This window comes from Cavia porcellus, unplaced genomic scaffold, assembly GCF_034190915.1.
Source record: "Cavia porcellus strain 051 isolate PalLab524CR breed Dunkin Hartley unplaced genomic scaffold, mCavPor4.1 scaffold_12, whole genome shotgun sequence".
NCBI lineage: Eukaryota > Metazoa > Chordata > Mammalia > Rodentia > Caviidae > Cavia > Cavia porcellus.
In genome coordinates this window covers 53,303,116-53,328,423 of record NW_026947495.1, presented here as the reverse complement: position 1 = coordinate 53,328,423, position 25,308 = coordinate 53,303,116, and the positions used below count along the sequence as shown (strand labels likewise).

Here is a 25,308-nt window from a genome sequence, read left to right as displayed (position 1 = left end):
TCTGCTCAGATTCTGTTTTACAGATGCTTAAATTTCTGTACATTTATTCAGTAGAAATAGATGCCCTCAGGAATATTAACTCTTAGTTTTACCTGTTATTAAAAGTTTTGTCACTTAGTTTATGTAGTTCTTTTAATTGTTGAATGGTACTATATACTATTGTCATGTTGGAGAGCCACAAATTTTAGTGATTGGGCCTTCATTTTGTGTTGCTAGTGACATTTTTCTATTCCCAAGTGAATAATTGCCCTAAAGCTTAATAACTGTATTAATTGGGCTGTTAATTTTTTGACACCAAGTCTTGACTATAGAGAAGGACTACTTGACTCTGTTCATTAACCTTGATCTTTTAACAACTGAGAACGCCATATTTTAGTACAGAAAGTTATGCTTCTCCAAATGGGAACAAAATATTCCTGAAAACCAGGGATGATTCCTGGTTTTCATAGTTGACACATAAGTTCATTTCTAAGAGCTGTTTTGCCAGTATACATAATCTCTGTTATGTATCTCAGCTGTTATCATGGAGTTATATGCAAATATTTATGTCTTCACTTAAAAGTACTCACCAAAACATAACAAAAAGCAAAACTTTATCCATATTCTAGGCTCTTTTCCTCCAAAATGGGAAACTGTTACTTCATTTCTAAAGCCTCTTCCAAGAATATCTTCCCTTAATCTAATTGTTTTTTAAGAACTGTAAAAATTACACATTTCGGGACAGTAAAAAGCTTTGTTCTTTTTAAAAGAAAGACAGCTTAAGTTCATTCATGATTCAGCATGTATAGAGTTTATTTTGATTGAAAATTGACTGTTGAATATTAAGATCATGCGTGAATACAACCATATATATGTGTATTTATATTTCCAAATACATGTCCCTTAACCAAGAAATTTAAATATATAGGTTGCCCAATCCCCTTAGCAAATTGAACATTGGCAAGAAAAACATGATAAAACAGGGCAGAAGTTGGAGAGTTTTAACTAAAAGTAGACTAAAACTATGCCTTGAAAAGTTGAGTATATACATCGACTATTTCTACTACCATGATAGTTAGATGAAAGATGGGCTTATAATAGTGTTCAGTGACTCTCTAGAATGTCCAACATAAACTATTCCAAATGTGTGGCAGAAGTTTATTAGTAGGTGTTTTTAAACAGGAGGATTTATGGTCCCTCTACCATTTATACCATGGTTTCATGTGTGAAATTGCCATTTCCAGTTTCTCAGTAACAAATGTATTGTGTGAAACACAAGTATATATAATCTTCTTATACTTACTAAGCAAAGTTGAATGGCCTAGAGGTCATCCAGACTAGCTTTTGGCTTCTGTGTGAAGACAGTCCCGAGCTATTTAAGGAATATCTAGCTGCTGGAGAGCTCAGAGCCAAACGTGTCGTTCATCACTGATTTTTAGATGCTACCCTCACTCCTGGTGCCACTGAACTTTTATATTGTTATTTTTCCTTCATTTAAAATCTTATTAACTTAGAAAAACTTTTAATATTTCTATACTTAAAATATCAGCAATCTGCTTTGTACTGCTTTTGGTGTATATTGATATGAATAAATAGGGGCTAAATAATTTTCATGGTTTTTAGGAAGCCCAAAGGCCAAAATTAGGAAAAGCCTAATCCCATAAATATTTTTCTGGTAGAGTAGGATATTAGTAATAATTAAAAAAAGATACCTTAACAGACAATAATTTGTGTGTTGATAAACACAAAGCATGAGAAAATGACTGATTCAAAAAAAAAAAAAAAAGAAAAAGAAAATGACTGATTCAAATATATGGTTTTACTTAAAGTAACATTAATGGTACTTATAAATTAAATAGTATATGAGTTCCAAATAGTATCTAAATTCACATAAAAATTTTAACATTGAAAAAATTATTTTAACCTTTAAAATGGCATGCAGAAGTTAATTTACATTGTAATTCTTCTGCAAATACCTATAACATCTACATTAAGATACAGTGAAGTGATAGTAATCAGTAAAACTTCTGTGATTTCCATACGAATCAACAGTGAAACATTGCTTAACAATGTAACACTCAACTACATCATTAGATGTGATTAAAATATCTGAGATAAATCATTTTAATGTCTTAGTTGAACACTTAAAAATCACTCTTTAAATATTGAAATATTTTTACATAACTACCAGATCTTTTAAAAGATTTCAATGTCAAATCATTGTTATTTTCTTTGTATGATCTAAAACTTCTATCATTTAAGTATTTATTTTCCAGTTCTGTGCAAATAATTCAAACATGTGGAGAATACTTATTCCATTTTAAGCAGATTGTAACTCAAAATATTTCTATGTTAATGTAGCAAATATCATAGTGACCTATAGTCTCTCTAATAATGATAAATGTTTAAACTTTGACATTCATTTCCCCAATAATAAGCAATATAATTTATACCAAAGGAATCATGCTTTACTTTCAGACTCAGTTTATTATTAAATAACATTTTAAAAATGAGTTCAGAGTCATGATAGAAACTAGTTGAAATGCCGTGTGTGTGTGTGTGTGTGTGTGTGTGTGTGTGTGTGTGTGTGTGTTTTAAATGAGACTTCAGCGTGCAATTCAGGCGGCCTTGAACTCACTTCGTAGCTTATGTTGGCCTTGAACTCCCAGCAATCCTCTTGTCTCAGCTTTCCTAGTGCTAAGATTATAGGCATGCACCTCAACACCCAGCTTGAAATGGCATTTTTATGGTGGCATAGAAAAGAAGTTAAGTAATACTTCATTTTATGAAAGAATAAAGCATATTTTCATAACCAAATCATAAGAGAATAACAATAGTTACTATACTGCATACCATTTTTTCAAAAGTTACTCAGTGCAAATATAAACCAAAAACATTCTTACAAAAATGAAAAAGATAATAACACAAATTTTCTTTTTAACAAACTAAGATAAACTTATGAAAGTACAATCTAATAACTTTCCAGGAACAGTCTCTACAACAATAGGATTTAGAAAATAGGGGAATTGTTAGGCTTAAATCACTAGTGAAATGTTTCAAATAAATATTTGGAAAAAAAATTAATGTTCACTTTTTTGGAATAAAATACTTCTCCCTAGAGGTATGATTGTGAGTAACATAATTTAGTCAAGAGAGTAACATAATTCAGTTAGGAGAGATACAAATTTATATTATTCTGATGAGATGTAAAGTTAACATTAAATTTGCTTTTTTTGTGTCATTATCCATAAAAATAGATGAACAGTGAATTAGGAAATTTTACTAGTTGGTCCTTGGTTGGAAAAAAAAAATCACCACCAACACAGCAACAAAACATAGCAAAAAGGGAATATAGGTTTTACTGGGTGTGTTCTTCGGCTGAGGACTAATGGAATTTTATGACTCTCTTCCTCATTGGAACTTTCCTTCACCTTGAATCTCAATGGTCAATGTTCTTTGCTGGTAAGGTAAGGCCTGTGTGGCCCTTACTGAATCAGGTTGTGGTATAATCCCACTGACACTTTCTTCCTACCCATAGTGTAGTAGCAAGGAGAATCAACCAACACAATATCACATTAACGGTATTAACAATTTTTAAGATTTTTTTGCTCACTTATTTATAACATGAATAACTTTATTCATCAGAGCAGACTTCCAGTTTCAAAGAGTATTATGGTGTCCCATGTTGGGAGAATTTATCTTCTTTTGGCAAATTCTGAGTCCAAAATCAGAAGGACAACAGTAAACAACTGAACAAGTGAATCAGTAGCTGTAACCAAAGAACGTTCATCTCTTTTTTAAACCATAGAGTTCCAGACCTGTGCATAAAAGTTGAAGGGAAAAAGAGCTCCATGTGGTCATTATCTGCTCAGAATGTGAACAATATTTTGCAAGACAGAAAATGAAATTTCCAAATTGTTTATCTTTGAGTAAAATTCATCTGACTGTCCACTGACCAGGTCCTTCTGAGTAATACAGTATCTAATAACACCAGACAATCCCTTAAACATTTTCCCACCACCTTATTTATTTCTCTAAATGTTAAAAACAATTACAAAGTTGTTTTGTTTAAACTGAAGCAACTTTGCATGAGATAGCAAGCCTTGCCTTATGACAGCAGATTACATAATGACAGAGAAAAATGACCAAGAAAGCAAAGAAAAACAATTTTAAAATCCCACACAAATATACAAAACCAGAATAAATACCTCCTGCAACAAGGAAAATTTTTTGCTCACCACTACCATAGATGATAGTTTCCAAATAGTGCTCAGTCCCTAGGTAAAATGCTTATCGGGAGCTCATGATACATCACTGCTTACACTTATCACCTTTGATCAGAATTCTATGATATTGAAACCAGGATTATTTTTCATTTCTTTCATCATGAAAATTCAGTTCATAAGTCACTGGCATTGCTGAGAAAGGTTGACTTGTATCTACTGAATGTATCAATTTATTTACACTGAAGGCCTTGTGGTAAACACATTAGTTTCCAAGAAGTAAATAGGCATTCTTGGTATTTTTGGGAGATTAGTTCCAGGATCCCTTTCCAAACATACACATAGATACCAAATCTGTAGATGATCAAGTCCCTTACATAAAATGGCATATTATTGCATATAATCTATATACATCCTCTTATTTAAACCTACTTAGGCAATAATGACAAGGAAAAATATTTTCACATTTTTGGTACAAATGCAATGTATTCTTTTTAAATATTTTCGATTTGAGGTTGGTGGAATCTGAGAATGCATAAACTGCCAATATGGAAGGCTGACTGTATTCACTTTCTGAGCTCTTTGCAGAGGTCATAACCCTTCAACACATCGTTTTCCCAGATGCTCTTCATAATACTGTTTTTTTCTGAGTGTATGCTCAGATGAACCTATTATCCATCGATTGACATAAGATTGCATACTTATTATCTTTGTTGCATAAAAATTAACCCACACTTTAATGTCTCAAAATAATGTCTGCAGGTGAGGTGGGGCACAGTGGGGATGGTTATTTCTGCTCTGTGATGTCTGTAGTTTTAACTAAGCAGTCTAGAATCATGGAGATGATTCTGACTGTGGCCTGGAAACATCTGAAAGCTTAATGTCTGGTATTGACACAGTGCTAATCCAAAGACTGGCAACTGGAGGACCTACATTTGGCTTCTTTTGGAACCCACATACCATAACAATCACAGGGTATTATTATTTAATTCCAGTTGATTACAAGAAATAAATTAGCTGTTCGACCTTTGCATGCTAGGATCAAGTGAATCTAGAATGGCTAGGATTTTAAATCCATAAATTGCTTAGGATTTGAAATCCCTGCTACTCCAATGAAACCAACAATAACCTCTGCATCCTGCCAACTTCTCCAAAATCCTATTCTAAAACTCATTATTGATAATAATTTCTGTTTTTATCAAAGTCTTGAGTTAAAGAAAAACTAACTCTGGTTCTACCAATTAGAGAAACATAACTTTGGAGGAGTATAGTCTGGCTCAGAGTGTCTGTAGGTAGCCTAAAGAATCAAACTCAGGAAAAGTGACTGAATTAGAGAATGGGAAGAATAAAATGTATCTCAGTTCATATATTAGGAACAGTCTCATTGTAGCAGAAGATGCTTCTACCTCTGACCACTATACTTCAGTTTGTTAGTTGCTTAGATGACAATTCCAATTACAATTCCTGTTACTTTTGTCTGTGGAAATTGCTGATCACTGATACATAGCAGAACAAATCACAAGCTGATAAGCCATTCTGCCTCTGTACTTTCTGCTTGCTTATCCCATAAAAGTCTTAGACCACCAGAAATCAGGGCCCAGTATTTTGGGAAAGATCTCAAACAGTGCCTCTCAACATACATAAATCTGCCTCCAAATCCTGGATTTCATTTTGGTGTTTCTGTTTATTGTAGCACCTGGTGCCTTGGTTGGGAAGACTGATTGTGATGGCCTCTTTGGTGACTGGTTGTGGGTCTTGCAAACAGAAGGACTCTCCAGGTCCCCATGGGAAGGTCTGCCCTTGAGATTTCTCATGTCCCCTTGGAGGTCTAAAGGATTCCTAGCTTTCTGCTTCAGCAGCTTGCATCTGACCCCAAAGAAGGATACAATATATCTATCTGTTGCATGCCTGATTCTGGTAAGACCCAAAGGACACCCTAGTTTGTCTGTCTGTCAGTCCTGTCCACCTCAAGTAGACAGGCAGTCTGATCAATTCCCATTAGTCAGGACCATCTTCATGGGAAGGAGATTAGAATGTTTAACTTCTGAATGCCTACTGATTAAATGTGTGAGTGAGTGAAATAGACAGAATAAGTAATAGGATGCTCAGTCTGTGCACCAAGACTGGGAAGCACTGGATGTGGTGGCTGATTGGACCCTCACCTTTGGTTCTATGGTAATTGACATATGGCATAATGGAGACTTGTACCCTCCTTAGTTAAATTGCACATAAGTCCCCACAAGAGGCATGGCCAAGTGGGCATCTGAATGGTCTCTCACTGAGGGGCACCCACACTTTGTATGCTGTGCCATCATTCAAGGGCACACCACATGCATGTAGAGAGCCAGATATGGGAACAAATTAGTTGAAACTCATAGTTACTGGCTGCAGAAAAATGGCTTTTACAGAGTTAAAAATTAAACCAAGGCACTCCTTGTATTTCAAAGAAAAACAAAAAGATGCCCATTCTTCCCAAGAATTCTTCCTTGGCACCTTTTAGCCACCACAGTTGCGGCCAAGACCTATAGTTTTATTCTCCTCTCCTGACTGATCTACTTCCAGCCAATTGAACTGATTGCAGGTAGCCATTGTTTACATCTGGCTATAGAGACCCTCTGCCCATGGCTACACCTGCTTCATGGCTACACCTATCCTGTTTTAACACTCACTTGAGATAACTGTTAACATTTCATTCTGAGTTCCACATTCTGAGAAAAAATCAGACTGTCAGCCCTGATGAATAAGTTATCATGGCCTTTCCTAAAGGCCACCCCACCTAGAAACAACCCATTTGAGCACTTCTCAAAGATATCAAAAAAGGAGGACAAAAGGCCTATTGAACACTGTTATCCATAAATCTGACAAAGAAAATAAAAACACCTGATGTCCATAAGAAAATCCAGTCTAGTGGAAGACCATACCCTCTGGCTATGAGTTATAATGGTTATGGACACCAAAAAATAAGTTCCTCCTCTATCTGTGAGACACAAAAAACCTGTCTTCAGGATAACCTTAACCTGAACCTCTCCTCATCCTGTCAGGCATGGATGGATAGGACAAATTGAGCTCTATCAAACTGGGCCTGCAAGAGCCCTCAGTCATTGCAAAAGTTGGGGGCAAACCTGTGACATTCCTGTTAGACAATGAAGAGAAAAACCTCCCTGACTTTAAAATTTCCCTCTGTGAAAATGTTACTATCACCAGGGCAATTGGGACTCTTGCCTCTTGCTCCTTCTGCCAGGCACAAACTTGCAGCCTAGAAAGAGATCTCATCAAACATGAATTCCTGTATAAGCCAGTCCCTATACCATTTCTGTGAAGAGATCTCCTCTTCAAGTTAGAAGTGACCATTTCTTTGCACCAAGCAAGTCAGCTTCCCTCTTGTTTAACTTTGCATCAGCTTGAGACAGGTAACTGCAATGCTAAAATTCTGAATATTCTACTCCCAGGGGTATGAGCCAAGACTTGCCTCCAGTCCTAACCACCAACCATGCTCCAGCCACACCTCAGTCGCCTAAAACAGTTCAGGAACCTGACAGACTGTTATTCACCTTGGTACACACTTCTCCTCCTAGTAAAAATGCCCAATGGGGATTACCAACCAGTGCAAGGTCTCTATGCCATGAAAACAGCCATCACCTTGCACTCTGTGGTTCTCAACTGACACAACCTTTTTGAACTGTTCTAGATTTAAAAGATGCCTTCTTCTGCTTGCAAGATGCTCCCATAATCCCCTTCAACGGAGAAAATTCTGAGACATAATGCCATCTCACTTGGACTCAATTGCTATAAGGGATTAAGAACTCTCTCACTATTTTTGGTGAGGCTCTGACAACAGATTTGGCCAAGCTACCAACACCTTTACTCTATCCCTTCCAGCTCTGTCATGGTCCCCAAGGAGAAAAAACGAGGCTTCAAACCACAAAAGGTTTATAGACTGTCACACTGGTAAAATACACCTCTCCTATCTATAAAACCAGTTCAAGATCTCCAAGCTGTCAGTGCTGCCACAACTGATCTCTGTATACATTGCTTCAGTTTCTGCCACCCTTAGCCAGCTGGTACACCTGCCTGGAACTGAAGAATGCCTTCCTCTTTACTCAGTTGGCTTTTGCCAGTCACCTCCTCTTTGCCTTTAAATGGAAAGCTCCCAGTTCTGGACTCAAAAATCAATTGACCTGGACTCAACCTCTAAGAGATCCAAAAACTTGTTTAACCTTTTTGGAGAAACCCTCACAGTTTTCCAGCATGAAATATCACTGCACTTCTGATTAATGATACCCAAGATGTTTGCTGGAAAGACACAAAAGCTGTGCTGCAATATCTGGCAGAAACCAGTTCTACAAATTTCTTGGAGCTGCTGACTTCTATAGACTCTGAATTCTTGAGTTCACAAAAACAATGATGCTTACTCAGACTGTCAGCCCCAGGAAGTGCCTAGTGGCCCACATGTGCAAATACTTGGATCCAGTCACTAAAGGCTGCCTCCCTCCCTTGCCTCTGTGCTCTTATAGCCACTGTTCTTATGACCAACAAAGCTGACAAGCTCACTTTAAGCTCATACCTAACTGTCCATGTGCCACATGCTATACTGGACAGAAAAATGGACCTCATGGAAGATGCTGAGTACCCCTTATTTATGGATGAAAGAAGCTCTGTTAGGAATGGAGTCCAACAGACTGGATATGCTGGGGTCACCTTGGACAAAATTATTTTGGCCAACATTCTGCTGCTACCACTTCCTCCTGCTGTTTGGAAACCTGCCACTAATGACACCAAATCTGTGCTCCTAAGCACCTTCTGGGGACCCACTGACTAAAATAAACCCAGCTAGACCTGCCCTCACTGTTTGATCTGCAAATTCCAGGCACAGAACTGGCACTCAAACCTCTGCAGCCAGGTCAGGTTTCAGCACCTGTGTTACTGACCCTACCTCATGTAATATAATGGACTTTCCTCATTTAAATATATATATATTAGAAATAAAACATAACTGTACAGAAACAGCTTGTAACAAGTTAAAAGACCAGCAATACTGTAAATATTCCATTATACACATATAACCCAGGTGCATATTGACCACCTCTACAAGTTTCAGAAAGCCGGCCTTAGATTTGTTGGAGAATTTACCTGGACAGCTCCTCTGGGGCTTACTCTGAAGAGACAATGCACTGAAAATGTTGCTCTGGTCACTCCGGATGCTGACCAGTCCACACATGGCTAAAGCTTGAGGACACCATTCACAGGCTTGCTCCACACTTAATCCTCTTGATTTTTGTGCTGCTTACCACAGTCCTCACTTCCCTGCTCCACTGATAACTGTGATTTTTGCCTTGAATTCTATGGACAGTTGCCCCAAGAGAATACAACAATTAATCAAATACTCAACCAAGATTTGATGAGCATCTGAGGCATTTTGGATGCTCCTAGATTAGATTAACTCCCTTACTACCTTGCCAGAGTAATGTTACAGAATAGACAAGCCTAATTTATGTCTCTCCCTAAAAACAATTTAGGAAAAACTCTATATTAAGACAAGCTTGGAGACCCATCCTAGGTCTACTGACAGCCCCAATGTTACCACTTCTAGCTGGACCTTGTCTCAGAAGATAACATGTAACATGCCCAGCAAAGCTTCACCAAAGAAACTAAAAGGGGGAAATGTAGCTGAAGATCCCCCCCTCCACCCCAGCCAGTACACTTGTTTGTTAGTTGCCCAGGTAATAGTTTCAGTTACATTTCTTTTTACTTTTGTCTCTTAGAAATGGGTGGTCACTGTGACGCATAGCTGGTCACTATGGTGCATATTGAAAGAACAAATCCCTAGGTGACAAGTCATTCTGCCTCTGTCCTTTCTGCTCGCTTATTCCTTATAAGCCCTAGACCAGAGATCAGGGACTGATATTTTAGGAATGATCTCAATCCGTGCCTGTCAATATACATAAATTTGCCTCCAAATCTAGGGTGTCATTTTGGTGTTTCTGTTTGCTTTGCTTCTCGACTTCTCCACAACGGAATTCCTCCCCAAGAAGAAAAGGGCTTAGATTATGGTTACACAAAAGTAAAGCAAAAATGATTTGAATATACTTACCCTGATTATTTAATCATTAAAGTGATCATTAAAGTGATGAGTTAAAAGTAAGACTTAGTTCATGAAACTGTATTAATAGCAAGAGCCCCACACTTCTAGCCCTGTTATGCTTATTTAGTTCTCTCATTTATGAGGAGAGTTTGGCCTCTGCTCTCCAATTTTCACTGTACCTTTAACTTCCTCTTTCTTTTAAAAATTATTGCTAGTGTTATTCACAGAACCTCGTTCCCACAGTGGAGTCATAAACTAGTACTTTTTTGGAAGTACCTACTGCACTAGTTTAAAGAAATTCTCTGTGAATTAAGTTGGCTAATTTTTTTTTGAAGTTCCAGTAGATTGTTTCATGTATGTCTGCAAACAAGTACAATTAAATATTATTGAAAAATTATTAAGTTTAATGTTCATTCATCTAATTTTTTATTGTGAGAGCAGGAATTTGGAAATTTATTTTTCATTTAGTTTTATTTTGCTTTCTCAATTGCAACACAGGTCTAGAGAGAGCCTGTAGAGCAGAGAATAGCAAACTCGGGAGTCACTGTTTCTAATAGGGTGACTTGGGAAATCCCAAAAGAGTGACCACAGAAATTCTTTCGTGAAAGACTTAGTTGCAAGATTCTTTATGAGGAAATCAGGGGATTGCCACTTCACTCACCTCATCTGAGTCTGGCTTCAGTGTCCTACATGTTACTTCTGAGGGTCATACAAACTTTTCAATCCAACACTGGATCTTTCCTCTCCTTTTTGAGAAATTATCATAAATATTTTTGGAGGGAAATGTAGCATCACTCTAGAACTGGCTAGTGACCCTGTTAGTGTATCTGTGATGGAGTTTCACAAGAGAACTGTAGGGACTTCCCAGTATATGTTTTGGAAACAAACACTGAACCAAAGTTAATCTTCAGAAATTTCATTCATGGTGGCTCCCACAGTCCTCATATATGAATAACACAGAACGTTCAAAGTAAAACAACCTCTTATAAATTCAGAGGATCATATTTGCCATTTTTATAAAATGATATTCTGCCAAGATTTATGCACTTTACAGTTGTATTTTTCCAAATTTGCAAAAAGGATTATAACAGAGAGATCATGAAATTGAAATAGCCATTCAACAGTGCTATACATCAAATAGCATGCTATTTGGAGACATTTAGCTCTATTTATTCTATGTTATGTCTGTGTTAAAGAAAAATTCCCAAAGAGGTCTTGTGCATTCCTAAATGGTAAAACAATGTTGATGCAGATATGGTTTGTCTAGTACTAATAAATTTTGCACATGTGACTCAGATTTTGAGTATATAAACAAAATACTTTTTGGTAATTTTATAAGGTTAAAGTTAACAGTTGCATCAATGACTTATGTGGACAACATAGATTTTCTTAAGCAACTATTTCAATGGCCTTTATTCACCATCATCAAGAATGGGCTAGCATGATAAACTTGCTGAAAAATACATGTCATTTTTGAGAGTCCCATCATATGAACCCCCAAAGGGACATTTCTTACTGTCTTATTCAAATAACATTTTATGAGGATGCTTTTGCCAGTTTGTTACTCTGGTTTTTAGGGGTTTTGTTTCACATTATGTATTCAGGCCCACCTTATGTATTCCTAAAAAAGAATTCTCCAGAGAAGCAGGCATATTCCATTATCTATGCCCTAACACTTGGGGCACAAGTGCTTGGAGGAGTCCATCTTAACCTCACAAACTCTCAAGCCATCACTAAATCCTGTCTTTGTCCCTTACTGTCTCTCTAATCACCACTTCTTTTCTTCACCAATGCTTCAACTTAGTTCAGACCTCAGCCTATTCCACTTGGATTATTGGAATGTCATCTTGAATTCTTCCTTCATGCTAGAGTCAGAGTGTCCTTTACAAAACAAACATTACATCATGCGCTTCCTGGTGCCTCAAGGGTCCCCGCTCCATTACCACATAACTGTGACTTTAGTAAGGAATGTTTGTCTTGGTGTTTCAGATCTGTAACCCTGAGAGTAGTAACGGTCCCTAGATCACATGGCAGTAGTGAAAAGTAAGATAAGTTTGGAACAAGAAAGAGCACTACAAAAGTGTTACGTAAGTACTCTATTTAGAATGACATCCAAATTCATTTGCAGGGCACTCAGCATGACCTTGCTCCTGCTTTCCTGTCTGGTTCCAACCCCTACCACTCTCATACCATTCCCTTCTCGGGACTAACAGAGTTCTGCTTTACCCTTACTGAGCAAAGTGGAGTTATTTTAAATGTTTTATTTTTTCTCTTGTCTTAGCTCTGTACATGCAACTCTTCTCTAAGAAGTCTTCTACTCTACATAATTTGTCTTATTAAATTCTACCCATTCATAATCATTTTCTCTGCAAAGGCTTTTCTGGTTTTCAAATCTGCACCAGTTCCTTTTTCTTACTAAATGCCTTTTAGTACTGTATTAGTTCTTTTAGTCTGTGACAACAAAATACCATACCTGAGTGACTTACAAATGACAAATTCTCACCAGGAACTCCATGATCAAAGCACTGACACATTCAGCGTCTAGTGAGGTTCAAAGAGAGTTCTTAGGAATGAGAGTCTCTCTAGAGCCTCTTATAAGGGCACTAACTTGTCTGTGGGGGCTCCACCCTCTAGACCTAATAGCATCCCCTGTAGTATCATTTCATGTAGAGTCAGGATTTCAACACATGAAGTTGGGGGGGGGGGATAACACAAAAATTCAGATCATAGCAGGTAACCTGTGTTTAATCCTGCTTTGTTTAAGTCCATTTAGTTATTTGCTTCTTTGACTATCTTCCCTATTTGTACATAAGATTCTTGAAGTTAGGATTTCCTGATGACTGAGCCTTTCTCAGTATTTGAAACATAAAGTGCATGTAATAAATGAATGAATAATGGTTACTAGGTCATTTATAGCACACTGAATTTGTAATTTCAAAATTGAAACAAAGCAAATCAAAATATATAGGTGGTAATTATATAAATGGTTTTCCTCAAAATATTAAAAATGGAGTATCTTACTCAAAATGTAATTTTTAATTCATTATATATCACTATGTATGATTATGTATCACTATGTATTCATTATATATCACTTAATATACAACACACTTAAATGTACTATAAAAATGTAACTAATGATACAAGCAAATTATATATTGCGACAAAAAAGAAAAACCATTGATAAGTTGAATATATTTCTAATTATTTCTTAAATTTTTATTTCTGACTTTTAGTGACTGCCTCTGCCTTTACACTGAAATAAATATGTTTATTGATCTTGACTTACTGCGCTGTAATCCAGGACATTAAAATGATGCACACTGAGAAATACAAATATATCTACATTCATTATGGGAGATGCTCTTTACAATTTGAATTGTGAGAGTAGAAGTTCAACTACTGTTTTTTTCATTTGTTCTTTTTTTTGGAAAGAGGTCCACTTACTATGCAGTTCAGGCTGGCCTTTAGGAGATCCCCTTGCCTACGCCTCCCAAATGCTGGGAAACATGTGCCACCATGCCTAACTTCTATTTGTCCTTCTGACAGAGGCCAAAACACGATAGAAAGCTATTCAACTAAGGATCCAGTGAAAACCTCATATTCTACAGTCCTTTTCAACACTTAAATAGCATTGGAACTCTAAATGTTTCCTTTAGCATTTGTGGGATATTGAAATGGAAAAGAAAGATATTTTGAAAGTAATATAGAACAGTCCTTTAAAAATGTCTGAATAGAGTGATCCATGGAGTTCTGGCCTTGTTGCTTGTGCTTAGGTCACTTGTGAGCCATTTGTTTCAAGTTTTGTTCTACTCATGGAACATACATGCAATGCTTGGCATAAAATCAACATCGTGTTACATGATTTAAAGATGAAATAAGTGGCTCTCATCTACAGGGACTCAGAGTTCGGAGTACAAGAAGGATATCCAAAATTTGGCTAATGTTAATTGCGGCGCCTCTCTATATTTCATGTGCATGGGAGGCACCTAGGAATCCCCTTACATCGCAAGTTATGATACAGCAAGTCTGGAGGAGGGCCAGAGGTTCCCCCAAATCCCCAGGCTTTGGATACTGGTGATCAATGGACCACTGTTTGGGAATCAAGAACACAGAAATATAAACAGAGAAAGAATAAAAACAATCAACCAGCATGGCTGCACAGAAAAAAATGACGAGTTTGCAAGACAAGGAATGCAAGGTGGAAAGTTCTGAATATATTTGAGAGAGAAAATATTATGAGGAAAGATGAGAAACTACGGAGACTGTTGAAATGTTTAAAATGCTATTACAGTAAAAGACACATAGCCATAAATCTCCATCAAATCCCCCTTACTATGAGCATATTTATCGGATCATTTTTTGCCACTTTCTGAAACAGCTCTGGAAGTCCTTCTTTTGAATATCTTTTTGTGTTGTCATGGCTGACTTAACATAATGTCTCATTTGATTCAATGTGTTTGCCTTTCATTACTATTTAACTTTGAGGGAGAGCCAGAAGTTGCATGGTGCCAGATCTATTGAACAAGGCAGGTGTGAACTCACCACAGTGATTTTAGGCATGTTATTCCTTTAGCTGGTGTGTGGCTGCAGCATTCCACACTTCACATCACACCTCTAAGGCACAGAAGACTGTGCGGGAGTAGAGGCCGTGTCCACTGGGGAGAAACAGCAGGGGAGCCATGCAGCCTCCTTGTGTGCCAGTTCTGCCCTGCTGGCTTGGGAGAAGCCGCAAGGAAGCCACCTCTGCCTCCTGTCCCCTCCTCCCCCATAGGCAGCCAGACACGACACAGGCTGAGGTGCTCATATAACTGAAGTAGGGAAGTAAATTGACATTCATGCTGTTTGATTGATTTTGCAGGTCTGGGGCCAGTAGTCTGGCAGCTATTTAAAGGACAACAAAATGCAATATAGTAATGATTGTGGATTTGCTAGTGTCCTTTCACTGTTTTGTTTTGTTTCTTTTTACTGTTCTGCTATATTTTGTTCTGTTTCTTTTTACTGTTCCCTTTAAAATAATAAAAAAAGACACAAAAGAGGACTTCCAGAATTGGTTCAGAAAGTGGCAATATGATGGGATAGGGCTGGGGATATCTCAGCAGCACAGAGCCAGCCTGGCAAGAGTGACATTGTGAGTTCAATTTCCAAAAACAAAAATAAAACAATAACAATGAAAAAAAAAATCCAAAACCCAAAAAACAATGATGGGATAAGTATATTTGAAGTGAGAAGAAGTAATCTGAGGGGGATTAATGGCAATGAATCTTTTATAATAAAAAGTTTGTTATTTATTTTTTATTTTATTTTTAAAAGAGAAAAAATGATATAGAATTTCAACACGAGATAATAGGAAATTTACAATGGTTAATATATTGTATATTGTTTTCTTCAGAGTAGTTGCTCAGATTATAAGACAAAGGCATGCAAAATTGAACAATATAAGCACAAACTGTTCTTTTCACTGAACTAAAAGAAATTAGTCATATAATTATTTTAGGTATGTTGTGTGTACATTATATATATATATATATATATATATATATATATATATATTTTATTTCCTTCTTTTCTCCTTTTCCCCATCTTAAGTGCTTTTTTCCTTTTGAGCAATTTTTTTCTCCTTTCACCATTTTGGACATTTTGGCTTTATTAACTCTGATTTTCTTACACTAGAGGGACAATATGAAGTTTACACATGCATGCTTGATTTATTTCACTTATGAGTATGGTCTAGAGTTGCATAAATTTACCTAAGAAAGCCTCAACTTTATCCTTCTTTATATTTGAATTGTATTCCATTGTATAAAAAAATCACATCTATAAACATGGGTGCACATATATTGCTGTGGAATGACGTTTTTAATTCTTCTGGGAAAATACACAGATGGGGAATAGCTGGATTGAACAGAACCTCAGATTCTATTTTTGACTTGAGGTGCAGCATTAAGTTGTTTAAACACTGTCTACAAGCAAATGAAAATAAAAATATGACTTACTGGAACCTGTAAGAGGTTCCAGTATGGATGCAATGAAAGTAGTCCTGAGAGGGAAATTTATGGTGGTGAATTCTCACATTAGGAAAAGAGAATGAACACAAATAAACAACCTAATGCTGTACCTCAAGTCAAAACCAAAGCCCGTGAAAGGGAAGAAATTATAAGGATCAGAGCAGAAATAACAGAGACTAAGAAGGCAATACAAAGAATTAATAAATGGAAGAGTTGGTTCTTTGAAAGAATAAATAAAATTGATAAACCCCTAGCTGACTTTATCATCAATACCTACATCATACCTACTTCAAAAGTTTTTACTAACACAGGATAGAAAGCACAGAAGAAATGGACAGATTCCTGGAAATACATGAATTACCAAAGGTGACTCAAGAAGATATAAAAGTTCTGAAAAACCCAATATCAGTTTCTGAAATTGAACATGTAATTAAACACTTACCAACAAAATAAAACCCTGTCATGATAGATTCATTGCTTATTTGATTTTTTATGTCTATAAATATTTTTCTTCTACAGTTGGGTGCTCCTGTGTTTAGAGCATATATATTTATGATTGTTATCTCTTTCTCTTTAATTTTTCCACTAACAAGCATGTAGTGACCTCTTTATCCCTTTTGATCATTTTTTGTTTGAAGTCCACATTGTCTGCATACAGAATCACTAGCTCTGCTTTTTACTGGGTTACTTTTCCATCTTTTGACTTTTAGTCTATGAATTTTTTTGAGTTAAATGTGTTTCTTATATACAGAATATTGTTGTATCTTGTTTCTTGATCCATTCTGCCAGTCTTTTCCTTTTGATTGGTGAATTGAGGCCGTTTACATTGATGGTTATAACTGATATGTATTGATTTGTCCTTGTCAGGTTATTTTCCTGCAGTTAGTTACCTACTTTTTCCCTTTGTTTAATTGCTTGGTTTCTTTCTGTTGTTGTTCTTGGAATTGTGGTCATTTTGTCTTTATCTGGATATCTTTTAGTACCCTTTGTAGTGTTGGTTTGGTGATTATGAATTTCTTCAGCTGTTCTTTGTCATGGAAGTATCTTATTTCTCCATTAATTTTGAAAGATAGTTTTGCAGGTACATCAGTCTGAGTTGGAAGTTGCTTGCATTCAGGACTTGAAATGCTTCACTCTAGCTCTTCTTGACTTGAAGGTTTGTGTTGAGAAGTGTGCTATGATTCTGATGGGCTTTCCTTTATAGGTGATCTGTTTCTTTTCTCTAGCAGCTCTTAATATTCTGTTCTTGTGCTGAATTTCTGGCATCTTGATTATTATATGTCTGAGTGTATGTTTATTTTGGTTATGGCTAAGTGGGGTTCTATATGCTTCACCTATGTGTATGTGAGATTTTTTTCCCATTCGTGGGAACTTTTCTGCTTTACATCTGCATATAGTTTTTTTTTATGTCTTTTGTGTTGATGCCTGCTTTTTCACTGACACCTGTTATTATTATATTTTCTTTGCATTGTCTTTTAGCTGTTGAATTATTGCTTCCTGATTTTTTGTTCTTTTCAAGCAATCTTTCCCTTCATGGTTTAGCTGTGATACTGTCTTCAAGGGTTGGAAGTCTGGCTTCAGTTTCATTCAAGCAGCTTACAGTGGAATTTGTAACTTCCTAGATATCTATTTGAACCCATTTTATACATTCTATGTCTTTCCTATATTGATATTTAACAGTTTTATCCTCTTCCTATGAGCATTTCTTTATCAATCTCTACTCTAGATTTGCTGAGCATTTTCTTTATAAATGTTGACTGTTTTTTCTTTAAGAGATTATTTCTGATCTGATTTAATCCATAGTTTCATGGATTTGTTTCTTTACTTCAGTTGCTATTATTTCAAAAATTTCAAGTATGTCTTTCAATTTCTTGTATGTTGATGTCTCTTGGACTTTTTCTGAGTGGGCTGGGGGTCAGAGATTGCATTTTGATTGATCATCTTGTCATTTTGTATTTTTTAAAAAAAATTTTGTTTTCTGTGATCATCCTTGAGTTTTTGTATTAGGCAGCTATATTAATGTAATAGTCTCTCAAGGAGAAATCTATTATTCAGGGATGTCTTCTGTGTGCAGGAGATTCTTGGTTTGTGTCTTTCCGAAGATCATATCTTCCCAATGTTTTAAGAGTGAGATGATGGTATCTGTTTGATTTAGTCTTCTGTCCTTTTGTGTAGGGCTGAGGTTATCACCTCAGTTTCCCAGTATTATTACAAAGGGTATAACATCTGACTACAACAGATCTAACATCCTTGTTGAAGTAGCAAAATTAGCAATAACAATAATGTCAAGCACAATTTAGAAACTGACAAACTGTGGTAACTATTGTGTGCTTTAGACCATAGGAGCAAAGTCTGTATTTATATAGCAGAACCATTCATGAATTAGGCATTTGTATGTATGGTGTTTCCCCTTGGTAGGGTAGTTTTACCCTGTGATGGGGAGATTTAGCGAGGATAGTACATAAAACAAAGATAACTGCAAAGAAAATACAAGCAAGGCTGGAGGACAAAGGTTGATCACACAAAGTTTGGGAAACTAAAGAAGGGGGTAGAAAAGAAAGAATGAAGGTGTAGTCAAGGGACCATCTGAACGTTTTCCCTGGGTTTTCTGTGTGCCTGGAATTCTCAGCCATTTAGCAAAAAGATAAAAAGGAAAGGAGAGAGGAAATGAAAAAGAGAGAGAGAGAAAGGAAAAAAAAAGAAAGGAAGGATGAAAAAAGAAGAGGAAGGAGAAAAAGGAACAGAAGACCAAAAAAAAAAAAAAAAAAAGAGAGAGAGAGAGAGAGAGAGAGAGAGTATATGAGCAGTTACTGAGCACTGGGCTTTTCCCTGTGCTGGCTGCCAGTCCCATGGTGTGTTGAGAAGAGCCAGACACCCGGATTCCTCTGGGAAACCTGGTTACCCTGACCTGGGCTTTGCCCTACACTGGCTGCTGGCCCCAAACTTTGTTATTTAAACATACACCATATTTTTTTTATCAACTCTTATATCTTGGCTACAAGTGGGAATGGATATTATGTGGGTGAGAAGATGTTACACATCTTAGTGTCACTTGGCAAGATGAACCATTTCTAGGAAACCAATATCCATATTAGATGACAAAGACCTCAATTACTTTAATATCTTCTGGCTCTTCTTAGCTGAGTTTTGCAAAAGATATGTGGCAGAGAGGGCCTCATGGAGGCAAGGGCAGGAAAAATAAAAAAAGAGAATATAGATGTATAGATTTTCCAAATATATTTATGTGATGAAAATAGGGCAAGATCAGATCCCGGAGTCCCTGAGTACTTGAGGGTAAGAGATATGCAGAGATGCTTGCAAACCAGTTTCTGTAAAATAGCATTATTTTTACTCCAGATGTGTGATGGAATAGGAGAAAAAGGTTTGGATTTTGTATAAGAGGTGACAGTGGTGATGAGGACACTGTAAACATAGCATGCAAAATCTAATAAAAAAAAAAAGAGAAATCCTCATTAGTATTCTAAGTCTACAATGATTTGGGGTAAGTGTCCCCGAAAACCTGTGTTTTAGAGGCTTAATCCTCAGAGTGGTGTTTCTGGGAAACGGCAACCTTTTAGGAAGTGCAGCCAGAGTCTAGTGAAAGGTCATCTAGGGTAAGCCCCCAAGGGAGGTGTGGGGATTCTGACACCTTGTTTTTATTTTGTTTCCTGGTGATGAGGTGAGCAGTTCAGTTCTGCTCTCCATTCCTCCCATGATTTTCTGTCTTTCCACTAACCTGGGACACATGGCCAACCAACCATAGACTTGAGGATTCCAGATAAAACCTTTGCCTTTCTAAGTTAAATATCTTGGCCAGCCTCATTTAGGATCCTCCTGCTGATAACCAGCAGGGACAGGGAGGCAACCAGCCATTACCCTGCATGCTCACTTGGCACTACTGGGGACCTTCCTGCCAGTAGCCAGTGCGGGTTGGGAGAAGTAGCCATGCATGCCCCTACAATCCTGCTGATTACCATCAGGGATCCTCCCACCAGTAGCCAGCATGATCCAGGAAAGGCAGCCAGCTAGGTCTCAGTGCACTTACCATTCAACATCAGGGACCATCCCACAGCAGCTAGCATGGACTGGGAGAAGAAGCATCCCCAGCCCCAACCCCCATGGCCATTAAGGAAGCCTCCGTGTAGTCTACAGAGGCCTGCTCCATGCCCCACTGCTTACCCAGGAAACTAGATTCAGAGAAACCCAGGTGCCTGTCCCATTCTCCTCTATTGTGACTGGGTAGTCAACATAGGAAGCACCTGGGACTCCGCAACCAGCTCACCTGGAGGAAGCCAGGAAATGTCAAGATTCTGGAGCAAAACGCAATCTCCTTCACCTTATTCAGGCCACACAAAATCCAGGAGACATAGATGTAGAAGTTGCACACATGAATTTCTGAAATGATAGCAACTGAAGTCAAGAAATAACTTCATGAGCCTGCAAAAGAAATCAGATTAGAAATGATACCTCAGGTAAAAGAAGAAATGACAACCACTTTGAAAGACATTGATTCATTCCTGTCATTGCGTTATTTTCCTGATGTTGATTCATTTCCTCCCATTTGGCTTAACTGCTTACTATGCCTTGTGTACTCATTCCTTTATTTACTTTTTGGCATTTATAGCTTTATTGTCTCTAGGACATTCTCAAGAGTTTTTGGAGTGTTGGTTTGGTGAATATGAATATCTTAAAATTCTCTTGTACAAAGACCTTATTTCTCCATCAATGGCTTTGAAGGATATATCAATCCGACTTGAAGGTGGTTTTATTTCTAGGCTTGAAGCATTTCATTCCAAGCTCTCTTGCCATTTAATGTTTCTGTTGAAATATGCTGTGATTAAGTGATTTGTTGATCTTCTCTAACAGCTTTTAATATTTTGTTCTTGTGTTGAGCTTACGGGATTTTGACTATCATGCGTAATGAGAAGTTCTATTGTGATCATGGCTATTTGGGATTCTACGTGTCTCCCTTATCTGTGTTAAACTTTTTCCCCGTGTTGGGAAAGTTTTCTGCTATTATTTCTGTAAATATTTTTTCATAGCTTTTTTGTTGTCTTCTGACTTTTAATTTACTACAGTTTATCTTAGTCTTCTTTGCATAATCTAGCTAATCCTGGATTTACTTTCTACGAACTCTTATTATCCTTAAAGTATCTCTGTGCATACAGTCTTCTGCATCAACCTTATGTTCTATTTCTGTCACATTTGTGGCCTATTTTTTCCATAAAACTTCTAATGTCTTGAATTTCTCTTTTGCATGCTTTCATGGACTCTAATTCTTTGTCAATTTAATAATTTTGTATCAGGGGCTGGGGGTTTAGCTCAGCGGCATAAGCACCTGCCTTGCAAGCAGACAGTCGTGAGTTCGATCCCCGGTACCGATAAAAAAGAAAAAGACAAAAAAACAAAAAACAAAACAAAACAAAAATAATAATAATTTTGTATCATTTTGTTTAGCTCAGCTAGTGTTTTATTAATGTCCTCTATTAGTTCCTATTTTGTCCAGACAATCTTATTATATCATACAGTTGACAGGAACATAAAATACCAATGAAATAAAGTATTGAATTCTTAATGTGTATTGCACATTTAGAATAAACATCCAGATTTTCAAATTAGGTGTTTACTTGCTTACAAAACCTAAAAGAGAATATCAGAAATAAATTCCTATATGAATTCAGTGAAAATACCAATGGAGCTTTACAAGAAAAATAATCTTAACTTTAATCATCACACCTAAGGCAGTCTTCACACATAACTGCAGGATCCATAAATCCATCGCTTACACTGACGGCACATGTTTTTGCTTTCTTGGCCTTTCTGTAGGACATAATCAACATCTTGCTGGTCTTGTTGTTTTGCCATGAGGTCCTTATTATATTATACAATGTATAGTTAACAGGAACATTAAGTATCAATCAAAGTACTACATTCTTAATATGTATTGCATATTTACAACAAACATCAACATTTCCACATCAGCTGTGTACTTGCTTACAAAACCTAAAAGATAACAACAGAAATAAATTCCTGTATAAACTACAATGAAAATACCAACAAAAATAGTACACTTTAGTTGTCACACCCAAGGCAGTCTTCAGACACAACTACATGTTCCAGGCATCTGTCTCACTTACACTAACAGCACATGTGCTCAGTTTTTCTTTCCTATGTGGCAGCCACTCTGGTCACCTATCTTGTCTTCATGTTTTGTGAATGGGTCCCTACTACTGTATTGTATATTGTACAATGTGCACTTAGTAGGAAAATAATATGTCAATAAAATACCATATATGCAATGAGTGCTTAGATAGATATCAACATTTTCACATCAGCTGTTACCTGCTTACAAAATCTAAAATATAACATCAGAAATAAAAATCTATACAAATAAAAGCCCACCACAGAAGTAATCTTTGCTTCAACTGTCACACTCATGGCAATCTTCACACGAGAAGCTGCACGTTCCACATGCAAGTATCACTTCCACTGACATAGCACGTATGTTTTGTTTTCCTGTCCTTTACTGTAGGGAACCAATGCCATCCTGTTGTTGTAGTAGGTCTTTGCTCCTGCCTGTTCACCTGTCAGCTCACCAGTGTGCACACATTGTTTTTTGCAGTTTCCCAGGCAGAAATTTTCTGTTTCCTCTGCTATAAATGATATCTTATGAATTTACATCACAGTCTTTTAAGAAAATTTCTCCATAAGATTTTGGACTTGTTATTTTCTTTATAAACTTTAAAACTATTTATGCCACACATATTTAGAATTGAGTAAAATAACCATTTGGCAGCACTTGTGTTTCAAGTGGCATCATAGTTTTTGCATAGCTCATAAACAACATCTATTCTGTCTTTGGTTTTGTTGTAGGAAGTTTTTCCATTTCAGCCTTCCATTTTATTGAAGTTTCCCTATCAATACTTGTATCATGGGCAATGTTGACATCAGCAGTAATTGTTTTTCTTTGCCACATTCAAGGTTAATGTTTCATCTTTCTGAAATCCAAACAGTCATATACAATTCTCTATTTTGAATTTGCAACATTTCATTTGGAATTTCTGCTTTATTTCTACACACAGTTCCTACACTGGTCAACTTGTGCTCGATTAGCAAATGTAACAATTGGTGGTGAACCAGCATCAGCTTTCCAGACTGCTTCATTCTTTTCTGTGTATTTTGCTCCATTTCTATAACATTTCTAGTTTTCCTGTCAGGTTTCTCTGATTCCTGGACAGTTACTTTAAAAATTTTTCTTCTTCAACTTACTGTTTTCTAGGTATATTGAATCCAGGTTCCAGAAAGGTTGCATTTTGCTGTTGGTCTCTTACTATTTTTAATCATTGGATTTCTATTTTTTTTATGATTATAATTTTTGGTTGAAATTTCCTAATCAGCTTCTGAATTATTTCTGTATTTCTTGAATGATAGTGAACTTCTCTTAGATAGGTACAGTGAGTTCACTGTTAGGTAGTATCGTCTCCATCTCCTTTGAGTTATTCTCTATCATAGTTTATCTATTTGGCAAAGTCATTTTTTCTTGATTAATCTTGATTCTTATAGCCATACACTGATGTCTGAAAATTGATACCTAATCTAGTCTTTATAGTCAGGCTTTGTTTAGGAGTTTCCTTTAACAGTATTTTAACTATCTAGAAGCTCAGTTCTTATGAGGTCTCTAAGCCCATGACCTCTTTAGTTGTTCCAATACAAGGGGACACACTTAAGCCCAAAGCTGCTATTGTCAGACTCCTTGGTCATTGCTGTACCAGAAACTCATGGCCGTGAAGACCAGTAGTACTGGAATATGCCTAAGGTCTGTGGCCTATATGGCTAGGCTGACACTGAGGTTTATTCAAGATCCAAGGCTCCCATAGTCAGCTGATGGTGATACAGGCCAAAACTCAAGCTAACCCCACTAGGGTTATGGATTTCTTCTTATACCAGGCCAATTCTGGAGACACTGTAGCAGGTTCTAGCCTGGTGTCAGGGTCTAAGGTATTCTGTCTGATATTGGGGTTTCCTGTAGCAGGTTTTGGACTAGTTTTCTTAGAATCCTTCATTTAAATTCTGTTTTATTACTGAAAACAGTCTTTCTACACAGTGCTGCCTAAATGAGTGCTAATGTGGGAATGTAAAACTGTCCTTTCTTTCTTTTTTAGTGCATCTTTTCTTATGCTAAAATTAAGTACTTTGATTACTTACCTTGCTCTCTTAGCCCTTGTGAAGGTTTTAATTTGGGGGTGTGTGGTTAGTTGTTCAAACTGATGTCTCTGTAAGGATCATCATTATAGTTTGACCCAGCCCTTCTACTCTACCCCTCTTTCAGTAATTGCTTTAAATGTAAATGAATGAAACTGAAAAATCAAAAGATACAGCACAGTTCAATGAATTTAAAAGGATCCAATTATATGCTAAGAATTTAACTTTACATATGATGACATATGCAAGATAAAAGCAAATGGATGGAAAAAAAAATAGTTACATGTAAACTGTAGCCAAAAGAAAGCAAAGTGATCATTCTTTTATCACAGAAAATAAAATATATTTTAAGTTAAAGATTGTCACAAGAGACAAAGAAGGACATTGCATAATGATAAAAAGGGTCAATTTCCCAGGAAAATGTAACATTTGTAAATAGACATTACCTCACAGAACAATAATGAATATATGATTGTAACATTTAAAAAATGGGGAGAGAAACAGACAGCAATACAGTAATAGATAAACATATCAATATACCACTTTCAATAAGGGATAGGATAAATCAAACAGATGGAAGATCAACAAGGGATCAGAGAATTTGAAAAATACATAGGCCAATTGAACCAGACATACCCGAGCAATCCACACAGCAGAAAAATACATATCATTTTCAAGTGCACCTGTACTGTTTTTCAGGGTAGACTGTTGGTTAGAGCACAAAATTAGTCTCAGAAAATTTAAGCCAATGAAAATCATAGAAAGTATTTTCCTGACCATACTAAAATGAAATTAGAAACCAACAGCAAAAGGA

At 36.6% G+C, this 25,308-nt stretch overlaps 1 long non-coding RNA gene across 1 annotated transcript in view; it reads right to left on the bottom strand.

The window, feature by feature from the left end:
• LOC106025445 (uncharacterized) overlaps positions 1-20,593 on the bottom strand; it is a 102,563-nt gene extending 81,970 nt beyond the window's left edge. Inside the window, exon 1 of the long non-coding RNA XR_001199033.3 lies at positions 20,575-20,593. This is a non-coding gene — a long non-coding RNA (uncharacterized LOC106025445). The remainder of the gene's footprint in view (positions 1-20,574) is intronic.
• Positions 20,594-25,308: the final 4,715 nt, after the last annotated feature.